This window comes from Felis catus, chromosome A1 (genome assembly GCF_018350175.1).
Source record: "Felis catus isolate Fca126 chromosome A1, F.catus_Fca126_mat1.0, whole genome shotgun sequence".
In the NCBI taxonomy this organism is placed as follows: domain Eukaryota; kingdom Metazoa; phylum Chordata; class Mammalia; order Carnivora; family Felidae; genus Felis; species Felis catus.
The window spans coordinates 9,938,778-9,958,145 of NC_058368.1; the positions used below are offsets into that span (position 1 = coordinate 9,938,778).

At 47.9% G+C, this 19,368-nt stretch overlaps 1 long non-coding RNA gene across 3 annotated transcripts in view; it reads left to right on the forward strand.

Moving 5' to 3' along the window:
• Nucleotides 1–16,740, forward strand: part of LOC111559523 — a 31,426-nt gene extending 14,686 nt beyond the window's left edge. For 2 of the 3 annotated variants that reach the window (XR_006592199.1, XR_006592240.1), the window contains exons 3-4: nucleotides 211–287; nucleotides 960–4,004. This is a non-coding gene — a long non-coding RNA (uncharacterized LOC111559523). Of the gene's footprint in view, nucleotides 1–210; nucleotides 288–959; nucleotides 4,005–14,769 lie in introns of those variants that run through there. The other variant, XR_006592207.1, reaches the window with a different exon arrangement.
• The last annotated feature ends 2,628 nt before the right edge of the window (nucleotides 16,741–19,368 follow it).

Consider the following 19,368-nt stretch of genomic DNA (forward strand, 5'->3'; position numbering starts at 1 on the left):
AATTAGGAATATTCTCGAATATTCCAATGTGCTGAGTTGACAGAGTAGAGAATTTTGGATGTGGCTCCATTTGTCTGGTCATTCATGAGAATTTACAAATGTTTCACTAGGCTGAGACACTGTGGCAGCAAGGACCATGTTTATCCCCCAAAGCTAGCACACAGTAGGCACATAGTATGATGCTAAGTGAAATATTCTCTTCTCTTGTAGGATTTAACCCAACCAGTAACCCTGACAGGAAGGAGGACACGTTCAATTCAATAAACCCATATACAGCATCTACTTCTGTAAGTACTTTCCCAAGGGCTGGGTGAACAAGAGAATAGATCATGGGTCCTTTCTTTCAGGGGTTTTTGGAGGTAGTTAGTTACATTTGTACCCAACTGTAACACAAGGCAGAATGTGATAAGCACTACCATAGAGGTTGAAATGCTAAGTGCTAAAAAAAAAAAAAAAAAAAAAAGAAAGAAAAGTGGGGTGTGCCTGAGTGGCTCAGTCAGTTACGCGTCTGACTCTTGATTTTGGCTCAGGTCATGATCCCAGGGTCGTGGGATTGGGCTCCGTGCTAGGTGTGGAAGTCACACCTTAAGATTTTCTGCTTGAGATTTTCTCCCTCTCTCTCTCCCTCTGCCTCTCCCCTCTCATTTTCTCCCTCTCTCTCTCTCAAAGAAAAAAGAAAAGAAGAGGAAAGAAAAGGGAAGAAAAGCGAAAAGAAAAGAAATGCTAAGTGGACCAGGAGGGGAGGAATTTATTAAAGCCTGTGGGATCTGGGAGGACTTCATGGCCGTGTGAGTCCTGGTTGGACAGGCAGGATTTTGTCAGGTAGAAACGGGAGGAGGACCATTTGTTCGACTGCAGTTCAGGGTGCGTAGGAAGAGACGGTGAGGGTCAAGGTGGAAAACTGTCTCCAAGATGGCGCCCAATGATCCTCAACTCCTGCTGTTCATGTTCTTTTGTAGTCCTCCCGGCATTGTCTCAGGGGTGGTCTGTGTGACCAACGGAAGTGATGGTGTGTGACTTCTAAGACTGTGCCACAGAAGATGTTGCCACTTCCCTTGCTGTTCTGTAGACCGCCTGATGTGGGGGAAGCTAGGTGCCTTGTGGTGACGACACCCAGCAGCCTAGGGATAGACCCGCGTGGGAAAGACCTGAAGCCTCCCGCCACGAGCCAGCGCCAACCTACTCCTGCTGTCTGTGTGAACCAGCCTTCTTGGAAGCTGATCCGCTAGAACTGGGTCAGAGCTCCGGGTGACCGCAGTCCCAGCTGATATCCTGACTGGCACTTAGGCGAGACCTTGAGCCAGAACCGCTCAGCTAAGAGGCTCCTGATTTTCTGACCCACGGTGACTGAGAGACAGTAGGTGTTCTCTTGATGCTTCAAGGCTTTGGTTTTGGGAGTCGTTTCATAGACAGCAATAGACACACGTACAGAAACGAAGGCTTGGAGAAGAGTTTGGGAAGAGCCTTCGTTTTTAAGGCGCCATACTTGTATGCAATGGGGGCGATGTTTTTTTAAAGGCGTAAAAGATGATGATGACTGTGAGGATGGGTGTAACCTAAGTTGGCCAAAGGAGTGCCGGAGCAGGAAGAAAATTTAAGAGGCCACCGCAGTCGTCCAGACGAGAGGTAATGAGAGAGCGGAAGCGGAGGCACCGCTGGGGGACCGGAGAATGGCACGTCCACGCAGGGGGGCGAAGGCGAAGAAGTCACGAAGGTGACTCCTGGGTTTTGAGCGCAGGAACACGGGGGAGCCATGATCTCATTTACCCAAAGAGGAAACACAGAAGGGAGCCCGCGTGGGTAGGAGTCAAGAAGTGGGGGTGTCTATCTCCTGGCGAGGAGAGCTCTCTGCGTCCAGAGCTCCGCGGAGGGCTGGCCACCAAGGCTCCTTCACAGATCGGGCTGGTCGAGAAGCCTCTCCCTGAAGGACGAGGCTGTTCCATTTCACCGCACATCTTCCCCACTGCCAAGTGTTCCCTGGTGACAGCCTCTGCCATCGGTATTTTTAGCATGTGGCCTTTCTGAGCCTGAAAAACAACATCCACTTCCTGGAACTTCTCCTCCAGCTGACAGCCAGTGACCCACGCGGGCGGGAGCTTCAGCTGGGCCTGACGGGCGACAGTCTGCCAATCTGCTAGGGGAGAGGAAGGCAGGCCGCAAGTTGGGCACGGAGGCCTCCACCCCGCTCCCTTCTGTCCTGCTCTTGAGGCCTAACGACGTCAGTGCACGTCAGAAGCTGAAAAGTGAGGAAGCCTGTGAATAAAGCCCAAGAGGCAGGAAGCTTCTCCTGAAATTTCCTTCTATGACAGCTACATCAAGTCTGAAGGTAGTACCTGGCCAGGTGACGTTAGAAAACCACCAGGGCATAAATATTGCTTTTATAGTAATCCTAGGACAGGCCTGCGTGAAAACCCCCTGGGACTCGTCACACGTGCTGTTGCATCCCGTGGAGTCAGATCTGAGGCAGAGCCAGAAAAGCATCAGGGGAAACGTGAGAGAGGGTGAGGGGTTTCTCCGATGGGGTCTGCAGCCCCGGGCCAAGGCTGGGGGCGGCGAGAACCCGCCGGACTGTTCCCCAGAGTTGTAAGAGTTCTCTGCCAGAATTTTCGAAATTGTGCTTTTTAGAGTTTATGAGCGTCTAAACGGGTTGGAATAAGCATTTTCGGTGCTGATTGACCCCTTAAGTAGGAGTACTACCTCGCCCCTCAGGACCCATATGCACAAATGTGTTTTGATGCTAAGTGGCATTTTATTTTATTTTATTTTATTTTATTTTATTTTATTTTATTTTATCATTTTTTTAAAGTTTATTTATTTATTTATTTTGAGACAGAGAGAGAGAGCCCAAGCAGGGGAGGGGCAGAGAGAGAGAGAGAAAATCCCAAGCAGGCTCCACACGGTCAGTGCCTGGAACCCAGTGCGGGGCTAGAGCTCAAAACCCATGAGCTCCTGACCTGAGCTGAAGTCAAGAGTCAGACGCTTAACCGACCGAGCCACCCGGATGCCCCCTCCAGTGGTGTTTTAAAAGTGGTTGCAGACCGATGGAAAAGACGAAAGGGTGGTTTTAGTACGGAACAAAGCGCTGGTGTCCCGTGGAGACCAGGTGACATCTCCGTGCCGTGTCTCAACAAAGGTGTAGCAGCAGCTCAAAGCAGGAATGCCAGCAAAGCTGCAGGGGACAGTCAGGGCCACTTTCTTGGTTTGAGGGTTGGGGGCTCAGCAAAACAATATCACGTGTCACTCCGAACGGGTGTGGTCCTCAGAACTGGGGGGGGGGGGTTGAAGAAAAAGAGCCACCCTTGGGGGGAATATAATCTTTGCGGCATCACCATCACCCCCCCCCCCCACCACCATCGGCAAAGCATTTACCTGGCGTGTGCCCGAGACGAGCGGTAGGGATGAGTAATACAAAGTTGTTGTTAGTGTGTTTCCATGAGAACTTCATGGACGTTGAGAATGTGTTGGGATCAGAACGCAAGGGTCCGTTGCTAATGATGTGAAGGCCCCACATGAATCTACTCTGGATGATGTGCTGCAGATGGCAACTGCAGGATTTTCTTTCTGGAACCTCAGCGGGGGCATAGGGGAGGATTTGGGGAGGACGCTTGCCCTGGAGCCGGAGGACAAGGCTATGTCTGTTGGGTAGTGATAAATGGGCAAGGGAGGAGATCTTCCACGGAAGGTCCTCTACTACCTTGAAAACTGCTTTGAGCTGATACCAAATCACCACATATGTGGCTGGGTTGGATACCAGGGTGCAGGATGGGGACAGAACCACCAGCGGGACCTCAGAAGGAGTCCAAGCACCAAGGATACGCCCCCTCTCCTCCCTTGGCAAACCTGACTCCTATTCTAGTTTGGGTTTCTTGGAACTTCAGAGATTTGGGTACGTTTGGTTCACACACCCAGTTTTCCAGCAGTGAGTTATTTTTTTTTTTAATGGTTATTTACTTTTGAGAAAGAAAGAGAGAGAGAGAGAAAGAGCAAGCAGGGGAGGGACAGAGAGAGAGGGAGACAGAGAATCCGAAGCAGACTCCAGGTTCTGAGCTGTCGGCACAGAGTCGATGCAGGACTTGAACTCGAGAGCCGTGAGATCGTGACCTGAGCCAAAGTCGGAGGCTTAGCCAACTGAGCCACCCAGGCGCCCCTGCAGCTGTGTTTTTAAAGCTGGTCCCAGGATGTCAGGAACATCTGGTAGCCCACCTTCCCCTGGGCCTGAGCTTCCCCTCAGGAATAACTATATGTGTCCTATTTCCATGCAACATGACTGGTAGGTACACAAAGCTTACCCACCTACGCAAGAAACGCCATTCAACTATATGATGAATGCAATTAATTTTACACGCTTTTACATGATGTAAGGACTTGCGGACGGAGGTATGCTGTGTACCACACTGCCTGCTGTTGATTCTTCATTTTCCTGTTATTATCTTTATCTTTTTTGCTCCAGTTTTTCCTTCCTGAATCAGGATGGATGGCATTAGCCACATTAAAAGAAACACGACGGCAGGGACTTAACCACATAAGGTTTTTTGCTTAGTTTAGTTTAGTTTTGTTTTTGAGATATTTACATGATGTAAATCCACATATTTTAAGTTTACTGTTCAGTGAGTTTTGGCAAAGGTGCTATATAGTTTATGAAACCACCCCATTGGTATATAAAACATGTTTATCACCCTAGGAAATGATCCTATGTCCCTTTCTTGTGAACCCTGACCCCTTCCCCTAGGCAGCCACTGTTGTGATTTCTCTTACCATAGCTTAGTTGTGCCTGCTTCTAGAACTTCATATAAATAGAACAATACTGAATGTATCCCTTTGTGTCTGACTTCTTCGATTCAACGTAATATTCATAGTATTCATCCACGTGGTTGAAAGTTTCAGTAGTCCTTTCCTTTTCACTGCTAAGTAGTATTCTAGTGCATAAATATGCCACACTTTTTGTACCCATTCTTTGGTTGATACACGTTCGGGCCGTTTTCAGTTCTTGCCTGTCGTGAATAGAGCATTTAAAAACATTCCTGTATACGTCTTTTAAGTTTTCACTTTTCTGGGGCAAATAACCAGAAGGAAAATGGTTGGGTAATAAATAGGTGCATATTTAATATTTCGAGAAACTGCCCATCGGTTTTTCCAAATGCCCACGATAATTTGAACGGCGACGTGTGAGCGTTCCGTTGCCCCGCATGCTCGCGGACAGCAGTGTTGCCAGTTTTAAAGGTTTTGGCCATCCTGGCGGATGTGAAATACCACGTGGTTGTGACTACATTTCACTGATAACCGGTGATGTTGAACGCCTTTCCATGCGCTCTTTGGTCATTTCTGCAGCTTTCTCTGTGACATCCCCGTTGAAGTCTTCAGCTCGCTCTTTAAAAACCCTGGGTTGCATTTCCCTTTGTTTTCTTTTCTTTTTAATTTACAGCAGTGTGTATATTGTGGATACAAGCTCTCTGCCCGATAACTGTGCTGCGAATATTTCCTCTCAGCTTGTGGTTTGCCTTCTCATATTCTTAATGTCTTTGACGAGTGGAAACTTTAAATTTTGATGAACTTCAGTAGATCAGGTTTTAATTGTATGGCCAGCATGGATCCATTTCTGGGCTCTCTGTTCTGTTCTATTGATCTACTTGTCTACTCTCACTTATGCCAGTTTCCACCTTCTTGATTCAGATGGGGTTTTTGGTTTGTTTCCAGAGGTAGGTGGGCCCGGGCTGGTAAAGCTGCTCAAGGAAGTTGTCTGCGCAGAGCCAGGTTCCTTCTGGCTCTCTGCTCCACCGTCTTCAATGAGTGGATTTTGTTTTTCTGGAAGCAAGATGGCTGCTTCGTCAATGGCGTCCCATTCTGGCCTCTGGCAGGAGGAAGAGGACAGACAGGTTAAGACTCAGCACCCTGCTGAGTCTGCCCCTTTATAATCGAAGAAAAAAAAAAATCCCAAACCCAAATAACCAAACCATCATAAAAACCTTCCGGAGGCCCCAATCAGGACTCTGTTCGCATCTCAGAACCGATCACATGGCCACCCCCTAGTGGCAACGGAGACTAGGGAGAGGAATATTTTCACGCTGTGCGACTAGTGTACCCACCACTGCGGCAGAAGGGGAGTGATCGCACCTATCACTTTGGACAAATCAGAACCCACCCTTGCAGCTGGATGTAGGTCAATCTCACAAACCAGGAGAGTGCTACAAAACGTCTTGGGGGAAAAATAAAGAGTGAGGACGGGGGTGCCTGGGTGGCTAAGTCGGTTCAGCGCCTGACTTCAGCTCAGGTCATGATCTCATGGCCTGTTTGAGCCCCGCATCGAGTTCTGTGCTGACAGCTCAGAGCCTGGAGCCTGCTTAGGATTCCGTGTCTCCCTCTCTCTCTGCCCCTCCCCTGCTTGCGCTCTCTCTTTTTCTCAAAAATAAGTAAACACGGAAAACTTTTATTTATTTATTTTTTCAACGTTTATTTATTTTTTGGGGGACAGAGAGAGACAGAGCATGAACGGGGGAGGGGCAGAGAGAGAGGGAGACACAGAATCGGAAACAGGCTCCAGGCTCCGAGCCATCAGCCCAGAGCCTGACGCGGGGCTCGAACTCACGGACCACGAGATAGTGACCTGGCTGAAGTCGGACGCTTAACCGACTGCGCCACCCAGGCGCCCCATACACGGAAAACTTTTAAAAAGAGAGTGAGGACAAAGAAACATCCAGAATATATATATATACATATGTATATATGTATATGTGTATATATGTGTGTGTGTGTATATATAATATATATGTTATTATATATATATGTTTACTTATATATATGTTTTTATATATATGTTTACTTATATATATGTTTACTTATATATATGTTTACTTATATATATATAAGTTATTATATATAATATTATATATATAAGTTATTATATATATAAGTTTATTTCATGGCTTCTCAACCCGGTAAGTGGTACGCAGGAGGGCATAAGATTCATGAACGGAGTTTTTCAACCTTCCTTCCACAAGGCTGCCCCTATTTGCAATAGAAGCAGCACTGTCTTATTCAGGTCATGAATTACATTTGCAAGTTTTTTTTTTTCAATATATGAAATTTATTGTCAGATTGGTTTCCATACAACACCCAGTGCTCATCCCAAAAGGTGCCCTCCTCAATACCCATCACCCACCCTCCCCTCCCTCCCACCCCCCATCAACCCTCAGTTTGTTCTCAGTTTTTAAGAGTCTCTTATACTTTGGCTCTCTTCCACTCTAACCTCTTTTTTATTTTTCCTTCCCCTCCCCCATGGGTTCCTGTTAAGTTTCTCAGGATCCACATAAGAGTGAAACCATATGGTATCTGTCTTTCTCTGTATGGCTTATTTCACTTAGCACCACACTCTCCAGTTCCATCCACGTCTACAAAGGGCCATATTTCATTCTTTCTCATTGCCACGTAGTATTCCATTGTGCATATAAACCACAATTTCTGTATCCATTCATCAGTTGATGGACATTTAGGCTCTTTCCACAATTTGGCTATTGTTGAGAGTGCTGCTATAAACATTGGGGTACAAGTGCCCCTATGCATCAGCACTCCTGTATCCCTTGGGTCAATTCCTAGCAGTGCTATTGCTGGGTCATAGGGTAGGTCTATTTTTAATTTTTTGAGGAACCTCCACACTGTTTTCCAGAGTGGCTGCACCAATTACATTTGCAAGTTTTGAATCTTTGAAAGGTAACCGCCTCGTGAATATCTTAACCGAATCTATTGTCTTAAAAACTCAAAGGCAGAGAAAGCATGATGGCAAATGTTTGGATCCTAGAGATGTCGGGGAGAACAACAGCCACTTCTGTTCAGAACCTGCTCTTCGTGCACTTAGTGACAGACTGTATTACCTTGTCCCACAGCAGGCACTGCTCAAGTTCCCAGCATGGATATTGTACCATTTCTTGCCTTGAGATCCCGTAAGTCTGTCTATACTGCCTGCTATTGAGTAATTCATTTAGCCTTTAATATTAACCTATTCTTGTTCTTGGAAGAAAATGATTCAAGGGACAGTCAAGTGCCTAGCAGGCCTTGACTCAAACAGTTTTCCATTTGGTGGGGTGAACTGAGGCACAAATATCTCCTGTCGCCGTGATAGCTAGTGACCGTTAAGAGTCGACTCGAGTTGGAACAACCCGTATTTACTGCTGTATTCATTTCCTAGAGCTGTCATAACAACGTACAATAAACTGGGAGGCCTCACACAACAGGAATTCATTCTGGAGGCTAGAAGTCCCAAATGGACATGTTGGCAGGCCATGCTCTCTCTGAAGGCTCCAGGAGAGAATCTTTTCCATGGTTTTCTCTCAACTCCTGGCATTGCCTGCAAACCTTGGCTTGTAGATCCATCACTCCAACCTGTGCCTCCATTGTCACATGTGCCTCTGTTGTCAGCCCCCCGTCCTCCGCCCCGAGTGTCTGTCTTCTTATAAGACACCAGTCATATTGGAAAATGGCCCCCCTGACCCCAGGATGATCTCATCCTAACTTAAATAACTACATCTGCAGTGACCCTTTTTGCAAATAAGATCACATTCTGAGGCTGCAGGCATTAGGACTTGAGGGTATCTTTCGGAGGATGCAATTCAACCAGTAACAGCTGCTAAGACATGTCATGGAGTTTGTAAGGTGGGCCGGGACCAAGGTGCCAGGATTTTTTATTCTGCAAGGTCCAGGAACAAAGCCATGCTAACAGGAAGAACACATTTGCCTCAAGTCAAGCCAGACTGGGTTGCTACTCCAGATCACAACGGATTACGTCGCTCTCATTGTTGGGGACTCTGAAGTGGAGTGAAACACCCACCACCACCATTGCCCTTGAATTAGAGCCCGACTCCAGCCGGAGGGGAAGAAGCCGGCTCGCAAAGACGCAGAACTGTAGGCAGGGAGCATTGTCAGGATTTTTGGGTCCCGGTCCTGGATGTGCCTAAGCCAACTTGCCTCCAGCCATGCCTGGGTATAAGAGCCCCCACATGTTCTTTGCTGCATTTCATTTTCTCCAATCCTAAATTGGCAAAAGTTGAGCAGAAGAGAGGTTGTGCATCTGAGCAAAGCCTGAGAAGCTGGACTTTCCAAGACATAAGAAGGAGAACTTTCTGGAGATGTGGGATGGTGGAAGGGGTGGGGGTTGAAGGGCTGGAAATGGTGGATGGGGAGGATTAGCTTTCTTTTTTATTTAAAAAAAACATTTTTTTTAACGTTTATATAATTTTGAGACAGAGAGAGACAGAGCATGAACGGGGGAGGGGCAGAGAGAGAGGGAGACACAGAATCGGAAGCAGGCTCCAGGCTCTGAGCCGTCAGCCCAGAGCCCGACGCGGGGCTCGAACCCACCGACCGTGAGATCGTGACCTGAGCTGAAGTCGGACGCGTAACCGACTGAGCCACCCAGGTGCCCCAGGATTAGCTTTCTAAAGAGGGGAAGGAGTGAGGGCACCGGGCTGCGAGGGTAGAGTAGGAGACAGATTAAGTGGGGGTGACACAGACGTTTGAAAAGAGGAAGTGTCCACGTGGGACACTTGTCCTTCTGTGGACCTGAACCTATGAGCCTTCCTCTCTGCAGGGTACAAGGAAATGAGTAAGTGAGATAACATTGCAACTTCGGGTCCTCTCCTTGCACCGCCTCTGACCCCACAGTCAGAAGACTGTACCAACCCCCATCCTCATCTGAAGTGTGTTTTGTCTGGTGAGGCTGGTGAGGCATGAGGCACCCAGGAAAGGAACAGAAATCGCTTCCCGGCACATGGGACTAGGGAAGTGAAGGTGCCACAGCTCCGGCAGAGGTGAGGCTGAAGGGGCACCCGCTCCCACTGTGGGGGCTCTGCAGGCCCTGATTTCCCCACCCCCACCTCTGCCCCTCTCTCCCCTCCCACCCCCGAGCCCCGTGCAAAGGGGGCGTTCAACACAGCTGGATGATCTTGCTAGAGCTCTGTAGAGTTGTTGTCACTGTAAACAGGGCCTCACACAACTCTGGGAAGTCAACAGAAGCAAAAAATGCTGGCATTTAACCGCAGCTCTCATGGAATGCACGGGAAAAGTCTGAAAACCTCTGAATTTGGGAAATCTTTAGGCCCCCTGGGGAGCCTTGGGAACATAGAAGATGTTGGCTGTCTCTGAGGTGCTCGTTGTGCGTGTGTGCGTGTGTGTGTGTGTGTGTGTGTGTGTGTGTGTTGGAGGCATCTTCTACGTGCCCCCCTACAAACCCACCTGAGTCTTCGGGCACATGCGGTGGTTTTAAGAGCCGACGGCTCCCAGAAGCGCGAAGGTCCTGGGACGTACGTCCAACTCCACCTACTTCTGAACCAAATTTCTTCTCCAGTCTTGTTCCATAAATCTGCATCATGGGGTCGCACTCCTAATCAGCAGCTAAGGGATTCTTACTTGCCTTGCACTAAATAATGGCGAGTCCCTGAAAGCTACTTTGTCGAGGGAACTCCCAGCCCTGGCTCTTTCTAAAGGGATGCTGAATAAGCATTAGGATAAGTGATGGATGTACTAACCTTAACAGAAAAAACCTGGGCCGCGTGTTCCGAGATTCATGAAGGGCTTAGACTATGTCTCCGTTCCTCTGGAGGGAGAGGCCAGAGGACCCCTTTTCCTCTCTCCTGAGAAAGACACCTGGGCAGGGAAGGGCTCCTTCCTCCTCACAGAAAGGCCTTTGCTGTGCAGGGGGAGGGGGAGGGCAAGGAGAGGGGGACATCCACAGGTGCGGAAACCAGGGGGGTGAGCGCTTCGTCATCGTTGTGTGTGAGTGATCCCTTTCCGCAGGCTGCACTCATTCTGTCCCGCTCTCCCTCCTCCCCTGGCTCCTGCCCGAGAGGCAGCGGCTGGCAGGGGGCTTGTCGGGGGGGGGACCCCTGCCAGGCTGCCAGCTGCCCGGGAGCCCAAGGGGTGCTCCGGGGACCAGCACGTGGTGTGCAGTTCGCTGTCGGGCTCTCGTGGCCGCGCCAGAGGGGAGGACCCTAGACGTGGGAAACATTGGCAGGTGGTGCCGTTGGGGGACTTCTTGTGGCCTCTTAGAAGACCGCCTGCCAACGGGCCCTGGGCATTTGGCAGAACGTCTCCACTTAGCTTACGGTCTCTGGTTCCTGTTGGGAAACTCAGGGCTTGCCAAAGTGTTCATTTTACTAAGTGAACAACGCCATTCTCGGCTTCTGTCTTGCTACTCACTGCAGTCTTGTGCCGTGCTCCCCCTTTTGAGCGTCTGTCAAGGTCGTGAGAGATTAGCCCTTGGCGGGGGCGGGGCCCTTCCGAGGTCAGATCGTTTCTCAACTGGCTATGGCGTGTCGCAAGATATAGGAGGGCTGTCCTGGTCCTTGGGCTCGCCACCTTGCTCCTTCTCCAGGTTGACGTGCGCCCATGACCGGTTGCCTAAGCCCCCCGGGGCCTCCATGAAGCCCCTAGGTCTCACTGGCTTTGGAGACTGACAAGTATGGCCTTAAGTACCGTGCTCTAACTTGCTGTGTGACCACGAACAAGTTGCTGGGGTTCTCTGAGCTTCACTCTTCTCATTTGCAAATGAGGGCAATCATCATAGGGACTTTGGAGACGTTGAGTACGAGCCACCTGGTACCGTGCCTGGTGTATTTACCGCACCAGATCTATGTTACCTTTTGCTATTAGGAAGATTCTCTGCTGTGAGGAATACGGCTGTGCCACAGTGCCCTGGCCAAGGTGAAGGTGGTGCTGCCTTCTCAGGCAGTGGGCGTGCAGAGCATCTCCACGTGCATCCGGGCTCGCTCGGGAACCTGGATGCTTCTCTGTCGGCGGCACCGTGCAGGGGAAAAGGCAGCCGCAACCTATTAGCAATTACGTTATTGTTATGATTCTCCGAAGCCAAAGCAACCTTGACTGGGACTTCGGTTTCACCTCCTGTTTACCGGGTGACCCCTCAGTCTCAGTGTTCTTCTCTGGATAAGGGGACAATAATACCTCTGCATAGGGTTGCTTTAAAGTCTAAATAAAGTGACGTGTGTAAGATTGCTTGCATTTAGCTGCATTCGATAAATATTCCCACATTGTCACTCACCTGTCTCCTTATTCTAGCTCTTGATTCTCTTGCCGGAAGTATGGACTTCAGACGACTAAGCTTGTTACGATCCTGTATAAAATGACCAGCCTTCTTAGGGCAGTTCAGAGAATCAAACGCTGTTTTGTTTGGTGAATAGTCTCCGTTAAATCTGTTTGAGTTGCTCAGGGTTGTCTTCGCTATGTCGGACTTCGCGGCGTGCGCTGGACAAGTGGGGCTCATGGACAAGTTCCACGTGAGTGAGGAGGGACAGGTGGGGCGGTTCTGCAGGTAAACTTGAGGCAAGTGCTCACTTGTGCATGTAATTCAAACACAGCCTGAGGACAACGAGGCTGTGGTTCAAATGCTCCTTTTTCCCTCTTTCCAAGGATACTTTTAAAATGTGTGTTTGCGTTTGGAAAATGTGACTGGCATTTGTTTTGAGTTTTATAGTGTCACACACTATCGGATACTGTGGATTACTTAAACCTTAAGCCCTCTGGCCGACTAAAAAAACAAACCTCTAAGTGGTTCTCAGCAACCTTCATATACAATGTAAATTGCAATATCTATCAGGATATGTGAGAACATCTGTTTTTCTTCTAATGCAGTAAACATATAAGGGTCTCTCGGGACATATTTTAAATAGACTTAATACAACATGCAGGAATGATAAGCAAAATATAATCACGGTCTTAAGGGAATGTGAGCATTTCATATTAATAACACTGGAAACTTATGTTTAATGCAGTGCTAAAAGTTGACAATTAAGCATGTGAGAGTCAGGAAATTCAATTAAAATTATCACAGTAATATGAATTTAGCCACATCCTGTATTGGTTATGAAATCCATTTAGCACCGCAAACAATAATGTTTTCGGCTGGTTTATTCAAAAGGAAAACAGGAACAAAAACACTCTAATGCTATATATATTCTGGTACTGTGGTCAGGCTAATTTCGCTGGGGGAAGAAGTTTAACTTCTGAGTCTTTAAATGCCCCGTCATTCGATCTGAGTATTCTCTTTCCTTGCCTGTTGCGTCATTTCTGTCAATAAAATAAGGCCCAGCAACCCCCACAGGACTTCTCCTCCCCTCTCCCTGCTCTCTGCGGAGGACAAGGACCCGTCTGCCGCCCGAGGGCACCCTCCTGGGATTAGAGCCGCTCTTCTAATTTGTCCCTCCACCTCTCTGCGGGCGCTGTGGTCGCAGGGATCGGAATTCTGTGCGGATGCTCCACCCCTCATCTCGAGCTGGGAACCCCTTGTGGCCATGTACTTGGGGGGAAATGAAGCTTGTAATTCCATTCTCCGTCACGGCACAGGGTTCGTGGACCCTTCACTGAGTCTACTCCACATGCCCCCCCCCCCCCCCCCCCGTTCTGCCGGCCGCAGAAGTCCCTCTAGTCCTTTGCTATCCGAGACCACGGAAGACGGGCGTTCATTTTTAATACACACACGTCCGCAGCAGGTCTAATATTGCCACCTCACTGTCGTGTTGCCACGCGACTGTGTGCGAGCTAGGGTGCTTATCAAGCATTCACTCGACGGTAGCCCGAGTCAACGTGGCACCGGGAACTTCAGCTGTGTGCCCACACGCTCCCCCCAGCAAAGGGCTGCAAGGGCAATGATAATGAAAGAGTCTCCAGAGAAACTTCTCAGGGAATTACACCAACACTCATCTGGAAGGTTGTCAGACCTCTGAGAATCACCCTTGGCTCCTCCTCCTTTTATCCCTCGTCCCTCGCTAACCCTTGCAGTGACTCTTCAAGAAACAGTCCTCCAACCCACCAACTTCTGCCCAAGGTCGCTGCCACCACGCCAAGTCTAACTCATCCCCTTTTCTCCATAGACCTCTGGCGCGGCCTCCCAGCTGCTCTCCCCGTCTCCACCCTGCTCAGCTGATGGCAAATGCCCATCCTGTTTCGAGACAACTCCCCTTAAAGTCCTGGAGTGGCTTCTCTCTGTTCCCAAGATCATTTTGAAACTCCTGGCCGCACTGGCGAGGCCCTCGGTGAAGCGGTTCCCCAGGCCCCTCCCCTCCCATCTCCTCAATCTAGTTTCCAGCTAAATGCCCAGCGTTTCAGTTCCTCAGCTGCCTTGTGACCTTTCTCCTGCTCGGGATCTTTGAACACATCATTTCCTCTTTCCTCTCGTCTCTGCTAAGCTGATTCCTACTCATCCTTCAGGTTTTAACATAGATGTACAGGTCGAAGATTTGTCAACCCTGCATAGAGCAAGGCTATGGGTGCCATTTTTGCTCATTTAGTGTCTCTGTGTCACATTCTGGTAGTTCTCATCGTATTTTATTATTTTATTTTGATGAAAAAATTATTTTAATGTTTATTTTGAGAGAGAGAGACAGAGTGTGAGCAGGGGAGGGGCAGACACACACACACACACACACACACACACGCACACACAGAATCCGAAGCAGGCTCCAGGCTCTGAGCTGGCAGCGCAGAGCCCGACACGGGGCTCGAACTCAAGAACTTCGAGATCATGACCTGAACCGAAGTTGGGTGTTCAACTGACTGAGCCACCCAGGTGCTCCTGTCATGATATTTTAAACTTCATTATTATCCCATTTTTTACAGTGATCTGCGATTAGGGTTCTTTGATGTTATTATGGTCATTGTTTTTGGGGTGCCGGGAACCACGCTGATATAAGAAGGTGAAACGAATGGATAGATGTGTGTGTTCTGACTGTTCCCCTAACCAACCGTCCCTGTCTCTCTCCCTCTCCTCAGGCCTCCCTGTGCCCTGAGACGCAACGATATTGAAATAAGGCCAGTGAGTCACCCGACAGCGGCCTTTAAGTGCTCAAATGGAAGGAAGAGTCGTATGTCTCTCACCTTAAATGAAAAGCTAGAAATGATGAAGCTTCGTGAGAAACGTGTGTTGAAAGCCGAGACAGGCTGAAAGCGAGGTCTCTTGGGCCCAACCGGCAGCCGAGTTGCGAATGAAAAAAGAAAGTTATCGAAGGCCCTTAAAAGTGCGGCTCTAGTGACCACACAAATAAGAAAGTGAAGCAGCCTTACTGCTGGTGTGGAGGAAGTCTGAGCGGTCTGGATAGAAGGCCAAACCACAGCATTCCCTGAAGCCAAAGCCTGATCCAGAGCAAGGCTTAGCTCTCTGTAACGCTATGAAAGCAGAGAGAGGTAAGGAAGCCACTCGAGTTTAAAACCAGCAGAGGTGGGTTCCGTGAGGTTTAAGGAAAGAGGCCGTCTCCGTAACATGAAAGTACAGGGTGAATCTGTAAGCACTCGTGTAGAAGCTACAGCAAGTTCTCCAGAAGATCTGCCGAAGATAATTCATGAAGGTGGCTACACTCCAGAACAGACTTTCAGTGTAGGCCAAAGTGCCTTCTGTTGGAAGAAGATGCCACCGAGGACTTTCAGAGCTGGAGAGGAGAAGTCAATGGCTGCCTTCAAAGCTTCAAAGGACAGGCTGACTCTCTCGTTAGGGGCCAGTGCAGCTGATCACTTGAAGCTGAAGTCAATGCACATTGTCCATTCCAAAAATCCTGGGGCCCTTAAGAACTATGCTAAATCTGCTCTGTCTGTGCTCTATAAGTGGATCAGCAAAGCCTGGAGGACAGCACATCTGTTTACAACATGGCTTACTGAATATTTGAAGCTACTGTTGAGATCTTCTGGTCAGAAAAAAAGATACCTTCCAACAATTCTGCTCACTGACAATTCACCTGTCACTCAAGAGCTCTGAAGGAGTTGTACAAGGAGATTAATATTTTTTTTGGATTAATGCTGTTTTCAGGCATGCTAATGCAACATCCATTCTATAGCTCATGAATCGAGAAGTAACTTTGACTTAGGAGTCTTAAGAAATACATCTTGTAAGGCTAGAGCTGCCATAAATAGTGATTTCTCTGATGGATCTGAGCAAAGTCCATTGAAAATCTTCTGGAAAGGATTCACTATTCTAGATGCCATTAAGAACATTCATGATTCATGGGAGGAGGTCAAAATATCAACACGCACAGGCGGTTGGCAGAAGTTGACTCCCACCCTCCTCTCATCTCCCTGCCTAGTTCTGGGTTAGTGTGGACTACAGGAGGCATTTGACATGAATTTGGAAGGTAGACGCGAACCAGCAGCCATCTTTTTATGCTTAGCAGTTAGGCAGGGCACATGGCTCTCTGGCACACACATTCTTGCCTATCTGCTGGCTCAACCAGTTGACTTAGGGCAGTTGGCTGGGCCCTCAGTTCTTGCAGCTTGTTCTAGGAACTCCTTCAGCTTCTCTGACTGGACTGTGACGAGGCTACCAGATTCTCTGGCAGAAAGCCGCAGTCATTGAGGTTTGGGCTTAAAGTCGGTGTGTGAAAGATATGGGTTCCAGCCTGTCCTCGTGGTTTCCTCACAGATTTTAGCGTCTGTCCAGTTCTTGCTTCCCCCGCTTCATGTACCTCTCTACCTGCCCCTGTTTGCCTGTCGGCTTGCCCTTTTAGATTTGAGGCTTCAGCACCAAATGGAGAACCACTTGTTCTCCACCAAGTGGAGAACGGAAGCTGTGCAGTTAAGGGTTGAACTGTGTCCTCCAAAAGACCTGTTGAAGTCCTAACCTCCCGTACCTCAGAATGTGACCTTGCTTGGTAATGGGGTCGTTGCAAATATAATGAATTAAGAAAGGTCACACTGGGGTAGGTTTTTTTTTTAATTTTTTTTTCAACGTTTTTTATTTATTTTTGGGACAGAGAGAGACAGAGCATGAACGGGGGAGGGGCAGAGAGAGAGGGAGACACAGAATCGGAAACAGGCTCCAGGCTCCGAGCCATCAGCCCAGAGCCCGACGCGGGGCTCGAACTCACGGACCGCGAGATCGTGACCTGGCCGAAGTCGGACGCTCAACCGACTGCGCCACCCAGGCGCCCCTAGGGTGGACTTTTGATCCAACATACTGTTGTCCTCATGAGAAGATGGCCATGTGAAGACAGAGACCTAAGGGATGAGCACTAGGTAGTGACAGGTACAGAGACTGAAGGGCTGCAGCTGCAAGCTAATGGACACCAAGGACTCTTGGCGACCACCAGAAGCTGGGGGGAGCAGAGAGGGACCTTCCCCTTATAGGTTTCAGAAGCTGATGGCCCCGCCAACACCTTGATTTTGGATTTCTTCTACTCTCCAGAACTGTGTCCCGATAGATTTCTATTGTCTTAAATTTCTTTACAGCGACCCTAGAAAACAAATACATTCACATAGACAGTTGTGTAAGCTCGGATCCCTATGACACATGCATATACATGTATGGATTATATGTATAAATATAAATATGTAAACATGTATAGAATCTTCTAGCAGCTCCGCTTCTCTGGTGAAACCCGGACTGTGACAAGACACGTGTTTTCATCCCTTTTGGACAAATATCTGAGAATGGACTGCCAGGTCATAGAGTGAATGTGGATTTAGCTTTTTAAGAAACTACCAAACTTTTTCCGAAGTGTTTTCATTTGTACTTTGCCCCTTTTTTACATTTACCACTTTACGCTCTGACCAGAAATGGGTTGGGTTAAAGTCCCATTTGCTCCACGTCCTTGCTGACCATTCCAGAAGGTTTATGGTGGGATCTTTTACTTTGCGTTTCCCGATGACTAATGACACCGAGCATCTTTTCACGCACTTATCGGCCATTTGTAGATCTTCTTTTGTGACATGTCTGTTCAAGTCATTTACCCATTTTTTTTTTAAACGGGGATTGTTCATCTTCTTATCACTGGCTGGGAATAAGTTCTTTATATATTCTGGAGAGACTACATCCTTCATCAAGTTTATGTATTACAAGTATTTTCTCCCTGTCTGTGGCTTGCCCTCTTATTCTCCGAATGGTGTCTTTTGAGGCACAAATGTTTTAAATTTTGATTTTTTTCTTTACCCAGCTCACACTTTTTGTGTCTTTAAAAAACAACGACAACTTTTTACAGCCTAGGGAATCAAGCCCATGGCATTGTAATAGCCTTGTCTGGTGACAGATGGCAGCTTCACTTGTGGTGAGCACAGGATAACATACAGACAAGTTGAATCACCATGTTGTATACCTGAAACTCATGTAATGTTGTATGTCAACTGTATACAGAATGAAAAAATGAAAGAAAAAATAAAAAAATAAAAAAATGAAAAACAAATGAAAGATAAAATGAAAAATAAATGAAAGAAAAATTTAAAAAATGGAAGAAAAACTACTTTGCCCTCCATACGGTCACAAAGACTTCCTTTTATTTTTTTCTTCCAGAAGCTTTGCAGTTTTCGTTTTTAGGTTTGGGTTGAAGACCCATTTCTAGTTATACGTGTGTGATTTGGGCGTAGGGTCAAGGTTCATTTTTCCCCCCCATGAATGGCCAGTTGTTCTAGAACCCTTTGTTTGAAAGACATTCCTTTCCTCATTGAATTACTCTGTCAAAAATTAACTGGGCGTATATGAGCCTCACAATTTTTTATTTCTATTAGAACTGAATGCGTCCACATCTGGTCATGCCCACTACTGGCCTCCTTTCCATAGAGAGCCTGTAAGGCAAGCTGATAGCTGGGGGAAAGGAACCCACACGAGATACCTGTTTTTGTATGACACACGTATGATGTTTTCTGCTCTTATGGGTGGCTTACTTAATCTTTCCACAAGCTCATAGCCACACACTGTGTTTTGTGTGTTTGTGATACGGGAGGGAAGACATTTCCTGGATGCTACCTCGGTTTCTTACAGTCTGCATTGAGTGTCTGCGGACTTCAGCTTCTATTCGTTTCTTTGCGCTGGTATTATCAGCTTATAGCTTGAGACTCTAGGACATGGAGATCGTATCTGTGAATGTCATTTTCCTTTGTAAAGCACCTAGCTCAATGCCCTGGGCGTGTGTGCAATTTAGTCAGTAGGACTGAGGTTATGGCCGATTCACTATCCCTCAGTTTCCTCATCTATTTATTGGCATGAAGGCTCATCTCTATTTAATTCAATTCAAGTCAGGACCATGGGCTGTTTGTTCACGTAAAGAAAGACCATCTGATAGTAGCTGGGGAAGGAGACTTGACAACTTTAATCAGGCTGATTTAGTTCTCTTGGAGACTATTGATGTGTGATATCTAGAACGCACCATGGCCTGGTCTTTGTTGATATCAACTATCTTTCAGATCAACGTGGTCTGAATAGTTTTTAGAATAGCTGAAATTAAAGGAACTGCTTTGTACCCCTCCACAGTATGCACCCGTGGGCCTGGGCTATATCTCTACATCCCAGCTAGAGTTGATGGCCCCAGCCCGGGAGAATTCTGTGCCTGCTGCCTCGCTCCCAGCACTTACGTACAGGGAAGTCTTCGTCCTGGTGAACACGGAGGGCCACCC